The sequence below is a fragment of the Lissotriton helveticus genome, chromosome 3_1 (assembly GCF_964261635.1).
Source record: "Lissotriton helveticus chromosome 3_1, aLisHel1.1, whole genome shotgun sequence".
In the NCBI taxonomy this organism is placed as follows: Eukaryota; Metazoa; Chordata; class Amphibia; order Caudata; family Salamandridae; genus Lissotriton; species Lissotriton helveticus.
The window spans coordinates 799,550,600-799,577,874 of record NC_136061.1 but is presented as its reverse complement, the minus strand read 5'-3'; positions in this window follow the sequence as shown (position 1 = coordinate 799,577,874).

The window sequence follows — 27,275 nt, the reverse complement described above, 5'->3', positions numbered from 1 at the left end:
GTGTGTGGGAGGGGTGGGTGTGGGGTGTGTGTATGTGGGGGTATGTGTGTGGGGTGTGTGAGTGTATGAGTAAAATGTTCAGCTAACTATAACTGGTGTCAAACCTATGGTTTTCTCAGTGAATTTAATAGGTTTTTTAAATGCTAATTCCTAACTATAACTAGTGTGAAACCTATGGTTTTTTCAGTGAATTTCAAAGGTTTTTTAAATGCTAATTCCTAACTATATAAGGCCTGAAACCTTTGTTTTTTTCAGTGAACTCGCAAGGTTTTTTAAATGCTAATTCTATTAGCGGATAACATTTATATATGTTAATATCCGTATGGGACCACCTGAACAGCCCTAAGGGGGTCAGAGTGTTTCTACAAGGCCCCCAAATCTTTTTTTTTCTTGTAAAAAAATGGGGTACGCGCACCGTGCGCGTACCGGTACGCGTACCGTAAGCGTACCCCGAGATTTTCCGAATGTTTTTTTTTTTTGGGGCCTTGGGGGTCCTTGTGGGACCCCCTGAGCAGGCCTAGGGGGTCAGGATGCTTCTACCCTGCACCCTTTTTGAGGCACAAGAAAGCAGTGAAACAAAGGTGTGAAACTCGCAAAGGGGCCAGAGTAGAAACACCCTGACCCCCTAGGCCTGCTCAGGGGGTCCCACAAAGACCCCCAAGGCAAAAAAAAAAAATATTTTTTTTTTTAAAGTCGCGGGGTACAAAAAAACAATAAAAAAATATAAAACAACAATAAGAATAAAAAAACAGTTCTTTTCAGAACTACCTCCAATTTATATAAAAATGCTACATTTTTAAAAAACTCTGTCTTTCTTTTTTTCTCCAGGGTACGCGTACCGGTACGGGTACCGATACGTGTACCGGGGCGTGCACCCCCTCAAAAAAAAAAAAAAAAAAATGAGTGTGTGGTGTGTGTGGGGGTGGGGGTGGGGGGGGGTGTGTGTGGGGGGTATGTGTAAGGGGTGTGTGTGTGTAGGATGTGTGGGTGTGTGTGTGGGGTGTATGTGTGGGTGGGTGTGTGTGTGTGGGGGGGTGTGTGTGGGTGTGAGGAATGTGTGTGTGGCTGTGTGTGTGTGTGTGAGGTGTGTGTGTGTGGGGTGTGTGTGTGTGGGGGGGGGTGTCAGAGGTGTGTGTGTGGGGGGTGAGGTGTGTGTGGGGGATGTGTGGGGTGTGTCTGTGAGGTGTGTGTGTGTGTGGGGGGGAGTGAGGTGTGTGTGGGTGGGGGTGTGTGGGGTGTGTGGGTGTAGGTGGGGGTGTGGGGGTGTATGGTGTGTGTGTGGGTGTGGGTGTGTGGGGTGTTTGGGTGTCGGTGGAGGTGTGGGTGTATGAGGTATGGTGGGGGTGTGTGTGAGGGGGTGGGTGTGGGGTGTGTGTTTGGGGGGTATGTGTGTGGGGCACCCCCTCAAAAAAAGAAAAAACATAATAAGTGTGTGTGTGTGTGTGTGTGGTGTGTGTGTGTGGGGGGGGGGTGTGGGGTGTGTGTGGGGGGGGGGTGTGGGGTGTGTGTGGGGGGGGTATGTGTGTGGGGTGTGTGTGTGTAGGATGTGTGGGTGTGTGTGTGTGGGGTGTGTGTGTGGGTGTGTGTGTGTGGGGGGTGTGTGTGAGAGGAGTGTGTGTATGTGTGTGTGTGTGTGTGTGTGTGAGGTGTGTGTGGTGTGTGTGTGTGTGTGTGTGAGGTGTGTGTCAGAGGTGTGTGTGTGTGTGGGGAAGGGGTGAGGTGTGTGGGCGATGAGTGGGGTGTGTCTGTGAGGTGTGTGTGTGGGGGGGAGTGAGGTGTGTGTGGGTGGGGGTGTGTGGGGTTTGTGGGTGTGGGTGTGTAAGTTGTCTGTGTGGGTGTGGGTGTGTGGGGTGTTTGGTTGTGGGTGGAGGTGTGGGTGTATGAGGTATGTGTGGGGGGTATATGTGGGGGGGTGTGGGGGGGTATGTGTGTGGGGCACCCCCTCAAAAAAAGAAAAAAAATAATAATAAGTGTGTGTGTGTGTGCTGTGTGTGTGTGGGGGGGTGGATGTGTGGGGTGTGTGTGTGTAGGATGTGTGTGTGTGTGTGTGGGGTGTGTATGTGGGTGTGTGTGTGTAGGGGTGTGTGTGTGTGTGAGGAGTGTGTGTGTGTGTGAGAGGTGTGTGTGTGGTGTGTGTGTGTTTGTGTGTGTGGGGTGTGTGTCAGAGGTGTGTGTGTGGGGGGGGAGGGGTGAGGTGTGTCTGGGGGATGTGTGGGGTGTGTCTGTGAGGTGTGTGTGGGGGGGTGAGGTGTGGGGGGGTAGGGGTGTGTGGGTGTAGGTGGGGGGGTGGGTGTGTAAGGTGTGTGTGGGTGTGGGTGTGTGGGGTGTTTGGGTGTGGGTGGAGGTGTGGGTGTGTGAGGTATGTGTGGGGGGTGTGTGTGGGAGGGGTGGGTGTGGGGTGTGTGTATGTGGGGGTATGTGTGTGGGGTGTGTGTGTGTATGAGTAAAATGTTCAGCTAACTATAACTGGTGTCAAACTTTTCTCAGTGAATTTAATAGGTTTTTTAAATGCTAATTCCTAACTATAACTAGTGTGAAACCTATGGTTTTTTCAGTGAATTTCAAAGGTTTTTTAAATGCTAATTCCTAACTATATAAGGCCTGAAACCTTTGTTTTTTTCAGTGAACTCGCAAGGTTTTTTAAATGCTAATTCTATTAGCGGATAACATTTATATATGTTAATATCCGTATGGGACCACCTGAACAGCCCTAAGGGGGTCAGAGTGTTTCTACAAGGCCCCCAAATCTTTTTTTTTCTTGTAAAAAAATGGGGTACGCGCACCGTGCGCGTACCGGTACGCGTACCGTAAGCATACCCCGAGATTTTCCGAATTTTTTTTTTTTTTTTTTTTGGGCCTTGGGGGTCCTTGTTGGACCCCCTGAGCAGGCCTAGGGGGTCAGGATGCTTCTACCCTGCACCCTTTTTGAGTTCTACACGTTTGTTTTTCTGCTTTCCTGTGCCTCAGTCTACCGAGGCACAAGATGGCTGCCAACAGTTTCTGTTTTGGAGTGTTGACAGACATTGGCAGCCAATCAGAATGCAGCTCCCGCACTAGAGGTACGCGAACCGTACGCGCACGTACGCGTACCGTAAGCGTACCGGTAAGCTCACGGGTAAGCTGCCATAGATATAAAAAAAAATTTGAACCTAAATTACTCAAAATCCACTGGAGCACATATCTTGAGACATAGCAAAGGCACATCGAGCTACCAGTCCCTACAATTTTGCCAAGTTTGGTGGAAATCCATTCAGCCGTTCGGGCTAAAAGTGAGTTCGACCGCCCTATGGAAATTAACATGGGGAAAACACGTTTTGGGACCCCCCTTTTATCTCGGCCCCCGCTTGAGGAATCCCCCCCAAACTTTCAGAGAAGGACCGGAGCGTCGCTAGGCAAAGTTAAGGAAAAATTCAGGAAGATTCCTCAACCGGCGCCAAAGTTATTCCCAATAGAATGTTGCGATTTCCCTATGGAAAACAATCCTAACTATATATACCTACTGGCGACCGCCAGTAGGTAATATATATATATATATATATATATATATATATATATATATATATACTGCTGGGCTCGAAACGCGTAATGGTGGTGTGGTGAGGAGCTTAATAAACAAATAAGCACCAGTACCTGGGTTCGTCTCGTCTGTCAACTTGCATGACTGCTGGAGACGTCTGTATGCCGAAAATATATATACTATCACAGCTTGCATCTATCAAATGTACTATTTACATTTCATGTTTTGCACAAACGCCCCTGTTGCCAATTATAGCATACAGTGGTTTTTTTTAGGCATTAATTAATACCGTGACCATTAGGTATACATTAAGATATCAGTACAGATTAGTAATATTTATACATTTTAAAACATTTTTACTATTTATGTTTTATTGTGTTTAGTCTGCATTACTGATATCGCTTTTATCCTCACTTGTGCAATATATTTATTCTGATTTCAGCGTAATGTGGTGTTATTAATGTATTATACATTTTTATGAACAACACAGTAAGCATGTACCACCAATTTATGTATTACGCTTTATGCATTTATGCAATTACTAACGTAGTATTTTCACTATGTCTATTACGCAACAGGCACTCTTGCACTTTAAAAATGGGTGTCCAGCCCCCATGACGGTGTCATGTGATAAAGGCTTTTGGTAGCCGAAACGCGTCATGGCTGACTGGTGTTGGGCAATAAAATAATCTTCACCAAACATTTGGGTCTCGCTTCATCCTTCTGCTCGGCTGAGCAGGCCGAGTTTGGACGACAACATACCGAATATATATATATATATATATATATATATATATATATATATATCCTGTTGTGAATGTTATACTGCCCAAGAAGAAGGGGCTGTTGGCCCTGAAACGCGTAGGCACCTTGAACCACTACACGACAAAAGCAAGCAGGTTGCCTGGAAAGGCCGGAGGGCAGAGCGAGGTCGTGTTCTTTCCCAAGATCCTGGGCGTTTGCTTTTCATATTTACACACGGCCGCCCCGGCTGTGGGGAAAGGAACCATCGATACCTGGAAAAAACGCCAGCTGCCAGCTATCTGAGGCTGTAGTCAGATACAAATCTGGACGTTTACAGCACCACGCTCAAATATGCTAAAGATAGCCTGCCTGCTTTCTATCGTGACTCACTCAGAGTAATGAACATTTGTATAATTGGAAATTGACAACAGAACTTACTAAAAGGAGATTTTATCTGTTTTGCAGGACCCCATCTCCCACAATGCACCACGGGACAATGCAATCGAGACACGCCCCTGTAGGGCGGAGATGGGAATAAAACCACTTGAATGAAAATGCAAACAGGAATCTGTTGTGAATTTTATACTGCCCAAGAAGAAGGGGCTGTTGGCCCTGAAACGCGTAGGCACCTTGAACCACTACACGACAAAAGCAAGCAGGTTGCATGGAAAGGCCGGAGGGCAGAGCGAGGTCGTGTTCTTTCCCAAGCTCCTGGGCGTTTGCTTTTTATATATATATATATAAAAGTAATAGGAAAATCTATGAAAGTAAAAATCAAGCATATCAGGAAAGGCTTATTGAATGGCGGAATCAGGGACTCATTGAAACAGAAGAGTTCAACTTCCTTAAATGTAAATTTCCGAAAATTCCAGCGCTCTATCTGTTACCTAAATTACACAAGGACGCCAAGAACCCTCCGGGGAGGCCCATTGTGTCCTCTAGGAACAGTTGTCTGGAAAACACATCCCTATATGTGGATCATTTTCTGCAGCCAATTGTGCAGAATCTACCATCCTACTTGAAAGACTCAGGAGACTTTTTGCAAAAGATTACAAAAATCAGAGTAGACACAGACTGTATATTAATGACGTTAGACGTAAACAGTCTATATACCAACATCCCCCATGAGATGGGAATTAAAGCCTGCAGACATTTTTTTTTTAAGTAGATCAGTCTCTTACCTTTTTCACACAGACATGCTACTTGACATGATCTATATTTGCCTGACCCAGAATTATTTTTTATTCAATGGCACCATATACCACCAGCTGCTTGGGACTTCAATGGGCACTTGCTTTGCTCCTTGCTTTGCTGGAATCTATTTAGGCTGGTGGGAAGAACAAGTTGTCAGACAGCTAAATCAATACCGTACCGGAGTACGTACCTGGCTCCGGTACATAGACGATATTTTTATCGTCTGGAAGGGCACAATAAAAGAGGCAGAAGAGTTTGTGGACATTTTAAATGTAAATGACTACAATCTCTCCTTCACCAGCCACATAAATGAGGTAACTGTTGACTTTTTGGACCTAAAGGTCACAAGAGAGAATGAACGGTTAGTAACAACTCTGTATCGAAAGGAGACGGCTGGAAACAGCCTTCTGCACGCACAGAGCTGCCACCCTCGAAGCTTGATTAATTCCATCCCCTATGGCGAACTTCTGAGAGCCAAAAGGAACTGCACCAAAGTAGAGGACTTTGAAAAAGAAAAAACCACCATGTGTGAAAGATTTAAAGCCAGGGGGTATAGCAAGAAATGCATTGGTGAAGCTGTACGCAAGGTAATGGAGAAAGATAAAAATCCTGCAACCACAGAAGGGAGTAACAAAGATAAGGAGGGGGTCAGGTTTATCACAGATTACAAACCCCAAGCCAAACAAGTCAGAGGAGCCATTAATAAATACTGGAGTGCCCTCATGACAGACAAGGACATCAAAGCAGGTATCCAAGAGCATGCGCAGATAACATATAGGAGACCAGCGTCTCTTAAAGACAGAATCTGTCAGACACTTGTAGTACACAAAAAACGCAATGATAACCCAGTCCAAGGATTTTTTGTGTGTGGGCGGTGCAAGGCATGTAAATTTAGCCATAGTGCCAAAGAAATCAAGCTGTCCAATGATTGTGAACCATACAAAATCACCAAACATGTGTCATGCCACACAGAATATGTGGTATATGCCCTGAAATGTCCCTGCAAAAAATGGTATGTGGGGAGCACTATCAAACCTGCCAAAGACAGGGTGTTGCAGCACTTAAGGGCCATAAAAAATCATGACAAACAGTATCCAGTAGCAAGGCATTTTGCTACACACCACCAAGGCAATTGTAACCTCCTCTCATTTGTAGTGTTAGATCAAATACCTACGAGAGAGAGAGGTGGCAATAGAGTGCAGGAACTGAGGAGATTGGAGTCTAGGTTCATAATTAAGTACCATACTATGCAACCCCTAGGACATAACTGCGATGAAGCCCTGAGTGTACACCTTGGTTAGAAATTGATTTTGAACTGAATGAAAAGGGTATTGAACTGAGTAACATTGTGTCTGGCTGTTTCAAAGTATTTTGTTGCTTTTAATGGTTGGTATGAAGATAACACAGAAGAGTTTGATTTATAATCACTGTATTTATTTATTTTTTACAGGTACCTATAAACGTTTATTTTGGGAGAGTGTGAGACAGCTAATGCAGCACAGAAAGAATGTGGCACGATGCGTCAAGTGGCAAGTGATTTGATACTGAATGAACATTGGTGATTCCAATGCCCACTAGGGCTTTATCACAGTAGTAATACACGACGTGAGCAGTAGGATCTGATAGGATCTACCACGAGTGAGTCAACTTGGAGTGTGCCGAATTGAGATACATTAATTATGCTATGGACGGAATTGCAATTTACTGTTTAGCCCACTTGGGCCAAATAACATGACCGTACTAAAATGCCATTATGTCACAGGTCAGCGGGATGCAGAGGCCGATTAACACTAAATCATGATTTTGGACTTATTCATTGTTTTGGCCAAAACCCTGCCGCCAATATTTAATTTTAATTTAATTTCTTATGTCGCAATTGAAGGACGCAGAAATGTATTTCATTTAATTGAATGAGATGTTTTAATGTGCCACGCTTCACTGACAAAGCATGCAAGTCTGTCTTCACAGCTCCAGAAAACTAATGAAATGGGAGTCTGTCTATTATGTTTACATTGATTCTGATCACATGACAAACCTTAAAACACTGGGTGTAAACAGACACGATCACTCGTGAGCAAGGGAAGTGGTTCCCGAAACGTTGAGTGGGCTGTGAAATAAACACCGTTTTTTTGAAACTAAGCTGGCCTGGACGTCGTTCTTGAGAGATTGGAGAACGTGTGCTGTGAAAACGTAGGGAGTGGCGCTCCCGTCCTGGCCCGCCGCTGCAAGCGGCCACTTATGCTTCGCGCCAACACAGGAGTTGGATATATATAGAGCGCTTCATTTCAAACCTCCTGTGGTCTCCGTTCACAAGTTGGTTCCTGTTATGGCTGGATATGTGGCGGCTTGCCTAAGTCGCGAACGGAGAACATCAGCTACAGCAGGTCCGTTCTGACACTCACCGTGTTTGAACTTGTCAGGAGGTGCAAATCCGGCGCTTTTACAGGGAGGTGCCCGTTTGCAGCTCGAGGCGGCAGCTACAGAGCGGAGCGGATTCCCCTACTGGATTGCACACCAGCCCACAGGGGTTTTTAATTTCCTTACGAATTGGAGACGGCATCGGCCCACTTGGGATGGACATCCTGGCACTACATATCCCAGAAGGCATGTGGCAGCCACGCCTACCTGGGCGGGGATATGTGAATACCGAGTGCCAGGTGAAATTATGCCTGTCATTCTCCATTGGAACTTACGCCGCTGAAGAAAAGATTGACTCTTGAAACGCGTCCGGCGTTTTACTCCAGGTTGTGCTTCTAGGACAAGGTTTCGCTAGCAAGCTGCTGCCTCCTAAATAAGAGCGCTTCATTTCAAACCTCCTGTGGTCTCCGTTCACAAGTTGGTTCCTGTTATGGCTGGATATGTGGCGGCTTGCCTAAGTCGCGAACGGAGAACATCAGCTACAGCAGGTCCGTTCTGACACTCACCGTGTTCGAACTTGTCAGGAGGTGCAAATCCGGCGCTTTTACAGGGAGGTGCCCGTTTGCAGCTCGAGGCGGCAGCTACAGAGCGGAGCGGATTCCCCTACTGGATTGCACACCAGCCCACAGGGGTTTTTAATTTCCTTACGAATTGGAGACGGCATCGGCCCACTTGGGATGGACATCCTGGCACTACATATCCCAGAAGGCATGTGGCAGCCACGCCTACCTGGGCGGGGATATGTGAATACCGAGTGCCAGGTGAAATTATTCCTGTCATTCTCCATTGGAACTTACGCCGCTGAAGAAAAGATTGACTCTTGAAACGCGTCCGGCGTTTTACTCCAGGTTGTGCTTCTAGGACAAGGTTTCGCTAGCAAGCTGCTGCCTCCTAATAAAGAGCGCTTCATTTCAAACCTCCTGTGGTCTCCGTTCACAAGTTGGTTCCTGTTATGGCTGGATATGTGGCGGCTTGCCTAAGTTGCGAACGGAGAACATCAGCTACAGCAGGTCCGTTCTGACACTCACCGTGTTCGAACTTGTCAGGAGGTGCAAATCCGGCGCTTTTACAGGGAGGTGCCCGTTTGCAGCTCGAGGCGGCAGCTACAGAGCGGAGCGGATTCCCCTACTGGATTGCACACCAGCCCACAGGGGTTTTTAATTTCCTTACGAATTGGAGACGGCATCGGCCCACTTGGGATGGACATCCTGGCACTACATATCCCAGAAGGCATGTGGCAGCCACGCCTACCTGGGCGGGGATATGTGAATACCGAGTGCCAGGTGAAATTATGCCTGTCATTCTCCATTGGAACTTACGCCGCTGAAGAAAAGATTGACTCTTGAAACGCGTCCGGCGTTTTACTCCAGGTTGTGCTTCTAGGACAAGGTTTCGCTAGCAAGCTGCTGCCTCCTAATAAAGAGCGCTTCATTTCAAACCTCCTGTGGTCTCCGTTCACAAGTTGGTTCCTGTTATGACTGGATATGTGGCGGCTTGCCTAAGTCGCGAACGGAGAACATCAGCTACAGCAGGTCCGTTCTGACACTCACCGTGTTCGAACTTGTCAGGAGGTGCAAATCCGGCGCTTTTACAGGGAGGTGCCCGTTTGCAGCTCGAGGCGGCAGCTACAGAGCGGAGCGGATTCCCCTACTGGATTGCACACCAGCCCACAGGGGTTTTTAATTTCCTTACGAATTGGAGACGGCATCGGCCCACTTGGGATGGACATCCTGGCACTACATATCCCAGAAGGCATGTGGCAGCCACGCCTACCTGGGCGGGGATATGTGAATACCGAGTGCCAGGTGAAATTATGCCTGTCATTCTCCATTGGAACTTACGCCGCTGAAGAAAAGATTGACTCTTGAAACGCGTCCGGCGTTTTACTCCAGGTTGTGCTTCTAGGACAAGGTTTCGCTAGCAAGCTGCTGCCTCCTAATAAAGAGCGCTTCATTTCAAACCTCCTGTGGTCTCCGTTCACAAGTTGGTTCCTGTTATGGCTGGATATGTGGCGGCTTGCCTAAGTCGCGAACGGAGAACATCAGCTACAGCAGGTCCGTTCTGACACTCACCGTGTTCGAACTTGTCAGGAGGTGCAAATCCGGCGCTTTTACAGGGAGGTGCCCGTTTGCAGCTCGAGGCGGCAGCTACAGAGCGGAGCGGATTCCCCTACTGGATTGCACACCAGCCCACAGGGGTTTTTAATTTCCTTACGAATTGGAGACGGCATCGGCCCACTTGGGATGGACATCCTGGCACTACATATCCCAGAAAGCATGTGGCAGCCACGCCTACCTGGGCGGGGATATGTGAATACCGAGTGCCAGGTGAAATTATGCCTGTCATTCTCCATTGGAACTTACGCCGCTGAAGAAAAGATTGACTCTTGAAACGCGTCCGGCGTTTTACTCCAGGTTGTGCTTCTAGGACAAGGTTTCGCTAGCAAGCTGCTGCCTCCTAATAAAGAGCGCTTCATTTCAAACCTCCTGTGGTCTCCGTTCACAAGTTGGTTCCTGTTATGGCTGGATATATATATATATATATAGTAGTACGGATGACTCACATCGTCTACCCAGACACGGGTTTCGAAAGCAGCGGCCGGCGGAAGGGGACACAGCGGACCAACAAGCTCCACAAACAACTTCTGGCAAAATCGTACCATCATATTGAACAGTGTGTTTCCTACCCAAAACAATGGAAGACTTAACCAGTGGAACATAGCCACGAACATTGAAGTTGCACATTTGACAAACGCAAAACACACTCCAAGATGGCAGCTAAAACCAGGTGAATTAGAAGGGGGAGGACTATGGAAAGAGCCCCTCTTCGCTTGTGCCAGAACAGGAGGAGCCAGGCTGACTTTTAAAAACTGTTGACAGCAAGAAGCTTTTGAACTTTGCATTCAGCGTCTGAGGAAGTCGCAATGACGAAACGCGTCATGCTGGTTGCAATTAAAAGTTGTTCATACAATCCCCAGTGTGTCCAGAGTGTCTTTTGAAGTGGGACACCTTTGGGAGCTATAGATATATATATATATACGAAGGTGTATTAAAGAATGAGTGGGTGTATAAGTGTTTGAATGGATGATTTAGTAGGTGCGTGAGTGACTGTACAAGAGAGTGATTAAATGTGTCTGACTGAATGCATGGGTTAGTAACTAAACTGGGTGAATGTCTGTATCAGTTGGTCAGTGGGTGTGTAATCAGATGCTTGGGCTGGTGAGTAGCTACATGAGTGTCTATATGGGTTTTTGATTGGTTGTCTGAGTATCTGTATGGGTGCCTGAGTGTCTGTGTAGGTGGGTGGGGGGGTATGACTGTGCATAGATGTGTGAGTGGGTGATTCACTGGGTGTATGGGGTCAAGAGTGCATTCCGTGAAGGGCTGTATGGGAGGGTGAGTGTGTGTATGGGTGTGTTGGTGAGTGAATGGATGCCTCAGTGGCACATGTGTGAGTAACTACATATGTGAAAGGCAGTATATGTGGGTGTTGGAGTATATAAATGACTATACGTGAGAGTGAGTGATTGTGAGAGGGCTGTATGGATGAGTGTGTGCTTGTATCAGTGATTGTATAAGAGAGGAAGTATGTGTTAATATATGTATGAATAAGTGAGGTGGTGTGTGTATAACTGTATATGTGAGTAAATGGGAGATTGATTCTTTGCCTGACTGACTAGGAGTGTGAGTGACTCTATGGATGAGTGGCTGTGTGTGAGTGTCTGTATAGGTGTATGAGTGCATATGATAGTGCTGTATTGATGAGTGACTGCTTGTATGAGTGTATCGATGAATGAGTGGATGTGTGTGTAGACCTAGGAATCAGTAAATGGGTATATAGTAACTGGTATTGGTGTGTCTATGGTTCTGAAAATGGTAGTCTGTATTTTAGAGTGAGTGTATCAAAGGTTATATTAGGATGTGAGGAGGTGCATCAGATTGTCACGTGGAAGTGCCTATCTCTGATGAGGAGCCCATGGTATGCAGGGCACCAAGCAAAGTCTGCCTCAGCGGTGTGGTAGGGCAACATGGTTACGAACAACACAATAAGAACAATTTGTTTCCAGCCGGATACTTGATCATTTTAAATACTTGAAGCCCAATCGTGGATATTTTATCATTAAAACGTTTATTATGATGGACATGGTTAATATAACCAGCGGAAAGTATTTTCTCTATTTCTATAGAGATGGATGTGCTTGAAAAGGGGAAACAAATTGACAAAACTCTATTGGCAAGATTGAGTAAGGCAGTAAGTGCTAAAACGCGTCTCTTGCAAGACTAAAATTTCCAGTTAAACCTACCACAAGTGCACAGTCTTTTTTATCGGAGGAGTGAAGTGTTAAAGTGATAATAGTGGGAATGTCAAGGTCGGCATGCTCTTGGACCAGAGAGACTGTTCGGAGGAAGAGAGAAGGAGGAAGCTACTCTCCCAGCTGCGAGTGGACATGCTTGCACAGCGGGAATGTGGCGCTCCAATGGTGTGCCTATCCCTGATGAGGAGCCGATGGTATGCAGGAGTGAGGCACCGAGCAAAGTCTGCATCAGCGGTGTCGTAGAGCAACATGGTTGCGAACAACACAATAAAAACAATTTCGTGCCAGCCGGATACATTTTAAATACTTGAAGCACTATTATGGATATTTTAGCATTAACACGTTTATTATGACAGACACAGTTAATATAACTAGTCGAAAGAATTTCCTCTATTTCTATAGAGATGGATGTGCTTGAAAAAGGGAAACAAATTGACAAAACTTTATTGGCAAGATCGAGGAAAGCAGTAAGTGCCGAAACGCATCTCTTGTGAGATCAGAATTTCCAGTTGCACGGTCTCTTTCATCGGAGGAGTGAAGTGTTAAAGTGATGGCCCATGCACCACCTGCGATTTGGCGCATGTCGGCAGAACGCGCAAAATAGTGGGAGACTTTGAAAAAAAGTAATGGATTTTTCACGCTGACTTCTATTGAAGCAGAGGCAATTACAGGCGAGAGGTACCTGAAATGAAGTAATTTTTGGCTTTAAAGATCTGGAGTCTCCCTTCTGAATCGTGACTATTGGCATGCTTGGTCCTGTCAATGGTAAATTACCATCCTGCTGCCAACCTACCGTGGTTGGTCATGGTTAAGTTGTTAAAAATTCTAAAACTTTTTTTGAATACCAATAGAATCCATAAAAGTGCACAAATACACATGATAAAATACATGTTGAAATACATGCACAGTAAAAACAATTTGTAAAATCAATAGAGTAAAATTCTGTCTTCTGTCTCTCATCTAAACATCAAGCCTTATAGCAAGTCTTCTCAGTATTCATAATTGTTTTATTTGCGAATATTTTGAAAACATGACATTTTTAAAGGATCTAAAAGTTTTGTGAGAGATGTTGTTACAGTACTGATATGGAAAGATGATGAGGCACCTCCTGAGGGTATGCCTGCACATTTTATGTTGATTGAAGTGGGATTAAATACATGTTTATGGCTTTGTCAATGGAGCAAGATTACTGAGAAAGAGGGTCCATTGAGATTTCCAAAATATGGGAGTTTTGAATTGAGGATTATTGCTAAATTAAGAGGAGAGCTATGTGAGATTAAGTCACCACCTAAACCTACCCAATTTGAAGCTTTAAATATGTGGAAAAATACTGCAAGAGAGAAAGAGAGGGAAAAATACCAGAACCGGACATACAGAGCAATGCATGATTATGCAGATGCTCAATTGAATGAAGAACATCATCGGTAGAGGAAAGCCACAGCTGAAGGTACTAGATTATATTCAGCAATTTCTACTGAATTGTTAGAAAAAGGGAAGAGGAAGAAAAATACTCAGGGGAAAGACAAAGAGGAAAAAGAAATTAATTTGAGTCAGATAGTGATTCAGCGGATCATATATACTAGAAAAGATGTTGGCTGCACTACACCCCACTTATGGAACTTCAACTGATACCACTTCAAATAGTGCTACAATGAGCAGTGCAATAGAGTTGAGTGACTGTAGGAGAGTAGGGTCTTCTTCCTATGGTTACCCCCACTTTTTGCTGTGTTTCACTGGTTTTTCGACTTTAGTCTGGTTGTGGCCCTGCTAATCAGGACCACAGCCTTGCTGTTCTCTCCCTAAATTGATATCATGTACTTTAGGTACATACCAGATTGGATACTGAGTTACTTTGTGAACCCCTAGTATATGGTACCTTAGGTACCGAGGGGATAGGTACCCCAGAGGCTTACCAGGGGCTGAAGCATGTATTATGCCACCCCTGGTAAGCCTTCCAAAATGGCACCACAGGTCTGCACTTGCAGCCTGGGTAAGGTGGTGTAAACACCCCTTACTGAGTGTTAGTATACATATACCTATCTTTACATATACACACATATTAACCTATAAGTCACTCCAATGGCAGGCCTTGACAATCCTGAAGGCAGAATGCTTGGTTTTGTGTGAGAGGGTGCCCTAGCATGAGCTCTGTAGCTTTCTGAAATCCTTCCATATAGCTGTTCTATGATAAAGCCATACCATATACTCTTAAGTGCATTTTAATCCTCGCGGTTAATGCTAACTTTGGTTTGGCTTTATCAAAACATGTTGTGTTTGGTGTCAAACACTTTGGAATACTACCCCCCCCCCACCCCACCCCTGGTGGCGGGGGTAGCATTCCACCCTTCTAGAAGGAGAAGACATGAACACACAGGTATACCCGGTTAAAGTTTAAAAGAGCCTCAGCATCACAAAATGGGTGCTGCTGCCACAGACACGAGTCTGACCTCCTGCTGCTGGACAAAACTCCGGCAGGGGAGGCCTGGACAATAGGTTTCCTGTCCAGGGAGGTGCCAGCACCAGACAGGCTTTAGTGTATTGGGGCAGGGTGGGTTGCATTCAGTGAATGCTTTTCAGACACTGCCTGGGGCACATACGGTGCTCCATGCATTTCCCAGTTCAAACCGGTTGCTGGGGCACTCAGCCCCAGCTCCGGCGTGAAACTGGACAGAGGGGAAGGGGTGTAACCACCCCCTCCCCAGGTCCTCCCATAGGTGGGACCTTAGAGTTAGTCCATCCCTTAAATTTAGTATAAGTATAGGAACCCAGTCCCTCGGACTTTAGATTATCCTGGATGAAACTCTGAAGACAAAATCCTGGACCTTTGACATTCCATATCGACTGAAAGATGGAAGAAATATCCCTTGGTGTCAAGGAGTGACCCCCCTGTTCAAACAGGCACCTAAGAGTGAAGTTCCGTGACGTGACAGAGGAGGAGCAAGAGTGTAGGTGGCAAAGGCAGCGGAGACGAAGAGAAAGGCGGCGGATTTGAGTTTCTGGGGTTTCTTCCGCGATCCGCGATTCCAGCGCTCCTAGCCGGGGTGAAGAGGTCGTGAAGAGGTCGTATCCCCCCGCGCACTGCACAGCCATCTGTTTGACCGGCAAAGGAGGTGAGGCTGCGCAAAATCGGCACAAGGGGCAGGGGACAGAGACGCGAGCGCAGCTGCCGATAGAGGCGGCCACGAAGTAAGAGCCCGGGAAGTTGACCGATAAGCAAATCCGACTAGGTCTGATTTTGCTCGCGGTCCCCCCGTGAGCTCCGCTTGCGGTCAGATCCCTCGTAAGCTGCTCCCCCTCTAAAAACCCATCCTGCTTCATATTCTCAGCCTCGGAGGCTCATTATTCACTAACTTGATCCATCTCGCCCCATCTTGCTCCTTGCTCCTTGCTCCTGCAGCTTGCAGGAATCGTAGAAAAGCTACAGAAAAATTATAAAACTATAGAAAAAACACAGCTCCCTGAATAATCTGGTAAAAACTGATAAAACGTGCTGTTCCAGATCATAGGTCACAGGAATTAGGAGTTAGGACTCAGGGGCCTCACCGCAGGGCATAACAAGCTCTTCAAGCCATAACCCACCAAAACTCATCACATTTCACCACTAATTGATAAGGCGAAAAGCGGTCGAAGCGGCCAAGGAGGACGAACAGCCAAAACCCCCAGCTGTCCATACTTCTGAACTTCCACCACCAATAGCCAGCAGGAGAGCAGAAATACAGTGATGAGAACAAGAAACTCGACCCTCCTACAGCGCCAAGAGAAGCCCCGCCCTCATAAGACAGCAAAACGCCTTAAAGAAAAAATGCTTTACCCCCCCAGTGGAGGGCTCTCTAACATGGGGTTAGACTATAGAGAAGAAGTAGCGGAGGAAGAGGCGGAGGTAGAGGTGAATCATAATGGAGACACCGTAACAACAACCCCCCAGGTAAATAAGCCCCAAAAACGCCAGTATACACCCCCACATGAGTCAACGCCAGCACCAGATAAGGGCCCACCTCTAAGTAGTCACAGAAAAACAACCGCCAATATTTCTAGCAACAGAGACATACGTGATTTTTTCCCTCATAAAATGTGTAATTGCTCACACTTGTATGCAGACCAAGAGAACATAATAACTAACTCGGACATAGCCGTTAATCCATCAGGAACCAACATTCTTTTGAGCCCAGCAACCCTGCTATCACCAAAAATAACCATAGTACCGGGTGGTCTACCAGCTCAGACAAAAACCACTCCGACTGTGTCTAACAACAACGCTGGCTTAGATAGCCCCCATGCATTAGCAACTCAACAAACCTGGGACACCCACAGGGTTCAAAGGGTTCTTCCGGCCGAAGGCGAGACCAAAGCATACCAGGCAACAGGGCGGACTCACTCCAAGGGGGCTGACGAAATCAGCACTACAGCACTCAGTGCACACGCAGAGCCATTCAAAATCTCTGCAACATCCCACTCAACCCTAGTTAGCCCTGGACTTGATTATAATGGCATTAGAAATAACCAACAAGCCCAGGGGGCAGACCCCATAACCGAGAGGCAGCCGGCTAAACTGGACCATCACCTTGTACTGATCAACGACGTATTGTCCTCAATGGTAAACGCAGCTATAATGCACCCCGACAAGCTAGACGTCCAGATAAGCCTTCTCCATACAGTCGCCAGCCTGATATCAGGCATAGATTCCAAACTAGAAGCCTTGAACGCTCTAATCCAACGCGCTAAGGCAAATACCACAGTCACATCCAAGCCACAGGACTGTGGATCTAGCCCGGTGCTGCTCTGCCTGGAAAAACTGCCAGTAATAATGAAGATCTAAAAGCAGAATCCAGCAGGCATAGGAGCAACGAAAATTCGAAGCCGTTAAATATTGATAACACTCCACCTGGGACACAGACGACTGTCGACTCCAATGGCAAAGAACCCCAGCAGGACATTATAAAGACGTCGGCAAGTGAACCAAGCAGGACACCACAAACAACTACATGCAGTACCACTGCCAAAGAACAAGTAAACTCAAATAGCTTGCAGGTTACAAGCCTTGAAACTGGCCACTTATCTCGGAAAAATAAGAAAAAATTTAAAAAGCTAAACAAACAAAGAAAAAGCAATCATAACCACTCAATTAGGCTGTGGTTATTGCCGGAAACCAAAGAAACTCTTAAGCACAGTAAAAACAATGTCGTGTCTACCACCCATCAAAATCTTCCAACCCTAGATGGAAAAGCTATTTGGCTGAATAACCCAGTTAAAATCAATCTTGACCCAACCCCTGGCAATACACACAAAGGCCTAGGCCAACGCCCTGAAAATTGGGATAGAAGTGTCGCAATATCCAGCGGGCTTTCCAACCGTCTCGAGGAACAAACTACTCGGGCAGGCAGTCAGGCTCTGCCAGAATCCCAGGCATCACATCAAGATAGTCCCCCGCCGATTAACGCGACGGATAAAGCCTTACATAGTAAAACTAGAATCTCACCGAAGGAAGACAACCAGAGAACACGCTGGAAGGATTCCAATGACTTCAACAAGATAGTAGTAAACGAAACAAGCGAAGTTCTGTTGCCGACAACAAAAATGGGTGCCACAAACCGTGCACATGATGAAGTCAATGCTGTGGCACAGCAAACCGGCCAGGATTTAATTAGTCAAGACTCATCCATAAAAGGGACACATAAGACCCACATCCCTCATAGACAGGATGATCTGAAACTATGCCTCTTCCCAGAATATGACTCACAGGGTAAGTGGGACACACTTAAACGCAGCAATCTACTAAAACTCTTTGCGAACATCCCAGGCCTGGAAAATATAAAGTCATCTGATATCGACACTGTTTCCTTTTTCACGCAAGGATCAGGTGACATTAATGAATCCACAGAACTGCTTTTTCCAAATCCAGACATAACCCATATACTAAAAAGAAATTACCAACTATTGGAAGATTGGGGCATAAAGATCACGAGTCGGCCGACAATAAAATACCCTATGCCACTGAAATATGCCCACTTGAAGAACCAAAATGATTCTAGAATATCGGACACACAAAGAGAGACTTCGACAGTAGAGCTACCACTCCCACCCTTAAAAACACTTTTTACACTCCATGGGAATGATAGTGGAATAAATACAAAACTGGTAAGCGATGAAGATTGATCTTGGGTGCCACGAGCCTTGGCTCATAATTCCTAAACTCCTTACTGTTGCAATTAAGACTACACGACCGCATCGGCAGGCAGATTTACCAGGTACAAAACAGAAATGGGAGACAATTGGGAAACAGAACTTATCTATTATGTCCTGGAACGTAGCTGGGATACTAAAATTAATACAATATCCCGCGACACTCCAAGTCTTCGCAGAAATAGACATAATCTGTATGCAAAAAACGTGGGCTATCAAACCAGTTTCGATCGGGGGATTTGCAGACTTTCATAAACCGGCTGTTAAGGAGAACATCTTCGGCAGACCATCAGGAGGTATCTCCATGTATATCAGACTCTCGCGAAAGATACAATTTAGGGAAATTACAACAACGTCAAATTTGTATATGGCCGGGATTTTGAAATGCCTTTCATCAAGTCAGGGCACATTGTCTATATTACTGATCAACGTTCAAAATTCCATCCCCCTCAGTCCTCTACTTTAGCGCCAGGAAGCCGCTTGGTCGCAGTGCGCTCTATCAAGTACTTTTCAACTTTCAACTTTCAACTTTCAACGTTTATTATAACCCTAATGGACGGGGAAAAAACGAAAAGCTCTTCGAGTTACTAGAAGACATTGAAAATCTCCTCATTCAATTTGCCCACATGGACTCAATAATTCTCGGGGATTTTAATACACACAACATTGGAGACAAATCAGCAGAGAGCTACAGTTCCCCCGTGACTGAAGCATTCAATGCTCTCTTGCAGGCCTATCAGCTGGCATCAGCCCACTCCTTACTCTCAAAGGATTCCCCAGGAAACCTCTGCCCGCCAACTTACAACAATCTGACTACAATTGATTATATCCCCCTAAGTTCTCGGCTACAGAGCCTAATGACAGGGTACAAAGTTGCACAGCGGAAGGAAAGTGACCATGCGGCTCTAATAACAACCCTAAACTTGACAGCAGACAACCACCATACACTTAAACAACTGGGATCAACAACCGGCGTTGAACAGCATATGTTGGTAAGAAGGATTAAATGGGGCCCAGGCCCTATACATAAGTTTGAGGAATAGAAAAAAGCATGGGTGGACGGCACATTAAAGGATACAAACAGGGGCATTATTAAAGAATGGGATCAGCTGGCCCACAATCTAGTAATGTACCTACTAGGAGGGAAAACAAGTAAAACTAACTATTACCCTAGGCACAACCTTGGTGATATCCTTGCAATTCTAGAAAGCACGAAATTAGTGCGCACTAAACGAAGGACTTACCTGAAAACGGGCTCAACTAAAGATAAGCAACTCCTGCAGGAAACAGCAAAACTACACTCAAAGCAAGTTTGGGCGGAAAAACTGAAACAAACTGAAGCAAAGTAGCTAAGGATCTTTGGATTGTTGAGTCCCAGTAAAACGCAAGAGTTCTGGCAATGCCTCAATACTCTAAATCAAGGGAGCATGCAGAGAGAGAACTCAATTGACTCCGACACCTGGATAGCCCATGTGACATCTTTATACAAAGAGGAAGGCATCCGGAATTATTCAAATACAGAACTAGACAACGTAACACAGCTGACTAACCCAAAAAACTTAAACACAGTGGAAAAAAAGTTAGTCAACACAATATTAAACAAAATCAGACCCAATGGAGCGCCAGGACTCAACGGCCTGCCGGGCTCCCTTTTCAGGCAAGACACAGACTTCTGGACCGAAAATCTGTCCGTGTTATACGCCGAATGTCGAATGGCAGGGAATGTTCCTGATTCTTGGCGAGGGTCGCTCCTGCATCCCATCTATAAGAAAGGGCCGAAAACAAATCCACAAAATTAGCGTATGATTGCTCTCCTTGATATCGAGGGAAAGGCCTATGCAAGCACCCTATTAACGGAACTCTCAAACTGGGTCAGTAAGGAAGGCCTCCTGCCATTTTATCAAACAGGATTCAGACCAGGAGCTTCAACAGTGGATAACATCACAGCGCTCTCAGACCTAACATACAAGGCAGTGGCTCGAAAATCTCTCCCTATCTTCGCCTGCTTTATTGACTACACTGCGGCCTTTGATGGTGTCGACCGCTCCATCCTTTGGCAGAAACTGGCATCCTGGAATATCGACCCACATTTATTAAAATCAATTATATCCCTATATACAAGCACGTGGGTCAGAATTAAACTGTGAACTCTGTCAGCCTCAGAGAAAATTGACACCAACCGCGGCTTGAAGCAAGGATGCGTACTAGCCCCGATGTTATTCAATTTATACACCGCAGACATGGGCAAAGCCTTGATGGGAGCATCACTAGCAATTCCCCGTCTGGGGCACACCAAGATTCAATTACTGCAGTACGCCGATGACCTGGTACTACTAGACCACACTAAAATTGGGCTTCAAAAAGCCTTAACGGCCTTGGGCACTTACAACGTAAAAAATAAACTGATCGTGAATGCAGCCAAATCAAAAACAATAATATTTGGTCCTTTCCCGAAAAAAGAAATGATAACTTGGAGGATAGGACAACTGACGTTGGACTGTACACGACAATACAATTACTTGGGAGTTTGGCTTTGCGAGACAGGGCGCCCAGGAGTACAGCTAGACAAAATACGGGCAAAAGGGAAAAGCATTTCGTATGCCCTGGGGAAGCTGCACGCAACTTTAAATAGTCCTACGACAACAGCAATTCAAAGAGTATTAAGGGCGAAGCTAATATCATCACTAAATTACGCTCAGCAGGCCTTCCCAGGTAAACTATCAAGCACCCTTGAAAAAATCCACTGCTCGGCCTATAAAAAACTATTCCACCTACCCTCCAGCACCAGAAACACTCCGGTGCGGCTTGAATTCGGCTTGACACAACAAAAGCTTGAGGAACTGGCCGCAATTAGTAAATACTTTTACCTCACAACCGCGGCCCCAGAAAACTCGCTAAAATCTAGTATAAAGAGCATTTTTCTGGAAGAAAAGAACCCGTGGTCAAATATTCTCTCTTCCGCTAAAGATACTCTAAACCTTGCTGTGGATAACTGGGACCCCGAGTTACTCAACTATGCTGCCATTAAAAGCGCAATAAAACGACAAGTCCGGCTTTGCTCACGCACTACTGACCTGGAAGCATTGGAACTAAGAGGCTTCCATGAGTCCCTAATACTCCCACAGCTGGCACAGACCTCGAAACCGCACCTCACCCAAGCAGTGGGCAAGGCGGCAGTCAACAGGATTCTAGCGCTCCGACTACACCCTCTGCCCCTCAAAGAGCTTTACTCCACGAGTAGATTTGAGATAATGCACTCTGAATGCCGCTTATGCAACTATAAACAAGAGAGTTTTGCTCATATCCTGTTTTGCTGCTCGGGGCTATCCGCTGAGCGTAACCGCTATTTAAAGCCAATTCTACTCAGACAAGGAGTTAGAACGATAAAGGAGGCGGTTAACTACCTATTCACAATGGAAATAGTGAAAGATATGGCTGAGTTCAGCAAATTCATTCAACAGGTACGCCGCAAGCTGATGGCCCTGCACAATTAGGCCACTAGCCGCCAATTGTCAAAACAATGAGACATTTCAGCTTACGAAGAAATGGACTAATGAACTTAGTTTTTTAATCATGTTTTTATTTATTTTTAAGTTCTTTTTTCTTTTGTTTTACATTATTTTACTTTTGACATGATAACAATGTTTACCTAAAGTTTGACGTTTTATTTAATGGTTTTGAGTAACCAAAAATAAAGTTTTATTCATTCATTCATTCATTCATTCATTCATTCATTCATTCATTCATTCCTAAGAGCATCTTGCCGGCTGCATTTTTGAAGCTCCTGATGGATCCCGAAGAATCCGTGACACAGGACACAGACTTCCAGACATCTCCGAGGCTGACACGAGTCCCCAGCAGAGACGTGGGACCGGAACTCCTGGACATCCTGTAAGTTTGCAGCTGCACCTACTTCCCGAAGTTTCCTGAAGTTGTGCATTGGGCTATCTGTTGCCCTTGCCCCAAGCACCTTTTGCACTGAAGCTGAGAGGCCAGCACTCCACAAGTGTCCTGTGACTCCTCTTTCTTTACCGCAGCTCAAGGGTCCTTCGCGATCCCTAGTCCCTTGGCTAGTGGGTCCCCACAAAGGACAATCCTTTGTTTCTTGGGCTTTCCTGGTTGCTCCAGACATGCCCTGACTCCCCTCCAAAGGGTGAGTCCCTCAGACCTTGGTGGTCTGCACCAAAGCGAATCTTGTCTTCTTGCATGGGTTGCTGTTGCCAAGGCTTGTTGGGTCCAATCCGGATTCTGACACTGCAGCACTCGACATCCTTTGTGGGACAGCTCGAATCCAGCTACTGGTTGTCGTCGACGCCTCCTGGTCCTCCTGGCTAAAGAGTCAAGCTTCACTTACTTCACCTGAAAGCACCCGACATCAGCTGGTATCTTCCTGTCGCCATCCTGGTCACTTTCTAGTGACCCAGACTCTGTCCCCTCTGCTTTCAGGTTCTTCAGATCGCCGATTCCCCCTTGGAACCACCTGGACACTTTTCCTCTGGTCGCCTGCAGCACTCCTTCGCAGCTCTCCATTGGAAACGACGACGAAACCCGACACCAAAAGACACCTATGCACCCGGCTTCCCTGGGTGAGGTAACACGAATGCTGCGGTGCTCCCGTGGGTCTTGACTCTCGAAGTGTCTAAGTCTGAAAGGGTTCATTTGTAGTTCACTCCATAGTGTCCTTAATCTTTAAAATTGTAACTTGCTTTTCCTCCATAGAAGTCAAAGGTGATTCGCGACTGTGTTTAGACACTGCACGCGTCCCCCGTGGGTCTCCTGCGTCCCTACCTTGGGTGGTTCCTGGTTGCCCCAGCGGTTCTACAGGCCCTAGGCCTCACTTCTATCCCTCACGTGGTTCTTATACCACTATTTTAGTATATGGTTTGTGAGGCCCCTAGGGCAAAACGTATACTGTGCTATTTACTGTGTGCTATTTAAAGTCCTTGTATTGTACTTTTGCCTCTAGCCTCATAAAGAGACTAGAGGGGTTGTGTTTAGAATAAATACATATATATTTGATATATACCTTGAGTGGTGTACTTTCATTTGATTTTTCAAGAGATTATAGACTGGTAAAACAAGCTGCTTTACATTCCTTCAAAAATTAGCCTGACGGCTGCTCTCCACGGCTACCACTAGGATAGCTTTCTACAAAGGTTGTCTTAAACCTACCATCAATAAGGGTCGTTTGGACTGGTGCAAGGTGCCCACTAGAATAGTGGACATCGTATGCCAGGCCAACTTCTCACAGTGACAACTTCAAATACGACAGATTGCTCCTCCATAAGTTGCTCAGACACAGGTTATTCCTCCACCTGTCATAAATCCACCTACTATGCATGGATCGGTGGAAGCACCACAAGTAGTAAATGTACAGATGGTGCCAAGAAGAGTTGCAAACGCCCCAGTAAATGCTAATCTGATTCCAGAGACACAAGGAGTTGTAGGACGGTTACCTATGACAGGATGTATTCTGACATCTCAAAACTCACAGATTGTTGTGTGGAGACCACCTCAGATAGTGCAAGCACTAAGAGATGGGCGAAGAATTATCTTTACATCACCTGGGCCCCCAAGAGGAAACTAACTTGTTTGAAGATGGAGTTTTCCCACTGTGGTTGGAGGAAGCTGTATGGATTGAAATATGATGTTGAAATTTCAAAAAGTTCTTCTTTTCAGAAAAGTTACAGAGTACAATTGGATGGTGCAGCAATTAAAACAATGCCATCTTCAGGAATGCGGTTACACATTACTAAATTAATAAAATGTATTAATAAATTAAGTGATTTTGAAAAATTAGAAAGCAAATGTGCAAGCACACATGAAAAGAAAAATAAACAGTCAGAAGTAGGAAGGGAAAGCAAAGAACAAGAAGGGGAAGGAACTTCAGCTTATCCATTGAGAGAAATAGTGGGAGGAGTTCATGTCCATGTGCCTTAGAATAGAGGTGATCTTGCAGCATTTATTAACAATTTGCCAAAATTGAGAGACAAACCTGTGAAGTGGTATATACAAATTGATTGATTTGTGAGCATTTCAAAAGTGTTGTGGACTGATTTAGGTACTTTTTTGATATTGTGTCAAGTGATTTGTAGGAGTGTAAAACTGCTGTACGATGGCTGTGTGATGAACCTGCAAGAGATGCACGCATTTATGCACCATCTCCTGTACTTATGGAGAAATATGAAGCAGTGATTACTTTCCTGAAAGGCAGAGTGCCTCAATAAGATTTAGATTGGTGGAAGATTAATTGAACAACACGGGAACCAAAAGAGCTAGTTCATGAGTATTAAGAATGTTTGTTACAGGTATTTCAGCAACAAAATAGAAGAGAATACCCTGAAGAAAAGGACATTGGGATGTTTGTATCTGTTTGTTTTAGGATTAAAACCAGAGATCAGTTCCCATATAACACAAGTATGATATGTTGACAGAATAAGACCCTTGGTGAGATCCTGCAAAGGCAAATATTTCAGTGAAAAATTAGAAATGAAGCAGAAAAAGAATAAAGAGACATTTATTTTGGCACAAATTAAATTGGCTCAGAAATGTTTCCAGAATTCTTCTTTTGCAGGAAATCAAGGAAGAATGCAAGGTGCTATGGTTCCACAAACTAGTTTCCAGGAAAATTCAGGCAGGTTTGGTGCTTCACAGAGTAGAGGTACCTATTGATCCAGGTTCAGGAATAAAGGTTGCAGCACTGAAGAAAATTACTTCTGGTCACATCTGTCACAAGGTCGGGCATTGGAAGAGGGAGTGAAGATGTAATCATGATAATGCAAATGGAAATGTGCCAATGCTGAAGGGAGTTCAGATGCAAAATATGCAAGTACAGCAGATTCAGATGCCAATGCAGAAACAAGTCCTGATAATGTAGGTCCCACAGGCTCAAATGTTTCCACAAATTACGGGAAACCCAAGGTTTAATTTGAACCAAATGCCTAAAAGCAAAAGCAAACTATTTTTAGAATATATATCAAAACATTTTTCAACAGTTTCTTAATGCAAATCAGAATTCATTTCAGCAATTTCATGGTTTTGAGATTGATGGCTAAGACTCCGACACGTCTCAATGACGGTGCCTGAGAGGGGAGAAAGATTGTGTGCATGGCGCAATCGTAGAGGTAAACCAGAGTGGTCCATTTGTATATGGAGAAGTAAATGGCCACCCCATACCATTTCTTAAAGATACTGGTGCTATCAGATCCACTGTTAATAATGGGGATTTCCCAGACCTACCCCTCTCGAGGAAGAAGGTCCAAGTGGTAGGAGTTTCAAATAAACAGATTACAAACCCCATTTCAGAAAAGGTTCCTGTAAAAATAGGCTCTTTTAAGAGCTTAGATTTGAAAGAGCCCGTAATGGAAGTAGTTCCTGTACTTGGCGGCAAAAGTGTGGAATTCACCCTCTCTTCAGCTTAGGCAGATCGCTTCTGAAGTCTCCATTTGCAAGAATCTCAAAACTTGTTTTTTTTCAGATCTCTTTAAATCAGGTACTTTTATCTGTTTTTGCTTCTACGTCAGGACTGAAACCTTAGCGCTGGGACAAGGCAGTTGCAGTGACTTTGCGCTTAACAAATCATCTTATTATTATTATTTTGAGGAACATCATCAATTTGTAGTTTGTGAAACAAGACCTGTAAATTTGTTTGGGAGAAATGTTTTGTGCAAGTTAAATTGCATAATCTGCTGCATACTGGAAGGTGTTGAAGACACATTATGTAGGAGTTAAAATGATTCAACAAAGAATAGCTGTAGGTTTATTTCCAGTAATGACAATTGAGGAATTGCTTGTTGATTTAGAGAAACTGTGAACCCAGAAGCGTGGGATCTCACAGGAACAGAGATTGGACTGATTAAAGGAGAAGAACCAGTCCAGATTACCATAAAGGCAAATTATGTATTTTCAAGATCACCAACATGCCATCTGTCCCCAGAAACAATTGCAGGAGTTATGCCTGTAGTACAAGACATGATACAGAAAGGAATCTTGATGGAGCTAATCGGGAGTCCATGTAACGCTTCAATAATGGGTTTGCAGAAAGCCAATGGAAAATGTCGGATTCTGCAGGATCTGAGGAAAATTAACGAAATAGCTGTCCCGTAGTACTGAATCCAACCACAATATTATTTCAAATTCCTTGTACTGCAGAATGGTTTACAGTTATTGACCTTTGCCAGACTGTCATCTCAGTGCCATTACATGAAGATAACCAGTTCCTTTTTAGGGCTCGCCTGGCGTTGCAGCGCGAAGCGCTGCGCTAGCGAGCCTTATTGTCGTTGTGTTCCCTCCCCAAGTGGTACAGACCGGTGCACGAGCAGACGCAGGTCTGTGAATGCGCTTCTAAGGGATGTATGACGTTAGAATGCATACATTGACAACGCATACCTTTACAACGCGTTCGTAACAATGAAAGTTGTTACCACGCATTGCGCTGGGGGGTGCAAAATTGATTAATTTAATTTACTATTCCAACACCAGTCCCCGTGGATAGTTGGGAAGGTGTTGGGATAGTAAATTAAATCATTTACTATCCTTGAGCGCCCCCCAGCGCAATGCGTGGTAACAACTTTCATTGTTACGCCCGCGTTGTAAAGGTATTCCGTGGTAATGCTTGCGTTCTAAACGCTGCATACCGCTTCTAAGACGCGCTTCCCAGAAACGGGCAAAGACTGCAGGCGCCGCCACAGGCACGAGCCGCAGGGAACGCCAACGTGCACGCTCACGGCATCACGCTCCTGCTGCGCTCCAGGCCGACTTGTTTGGGCTGTAGTCGTCAGAGAAGGATGAAAGCGCGGGCGCGAAGCAGGCCATCAGACGCCGCACGTCCCGCACCGTGGTCATGGAGAGGAAGGGCGGGCTCCACTGCAGGCTCCAGAGCGACGTCAGTTAGGCTGTATTTCACCC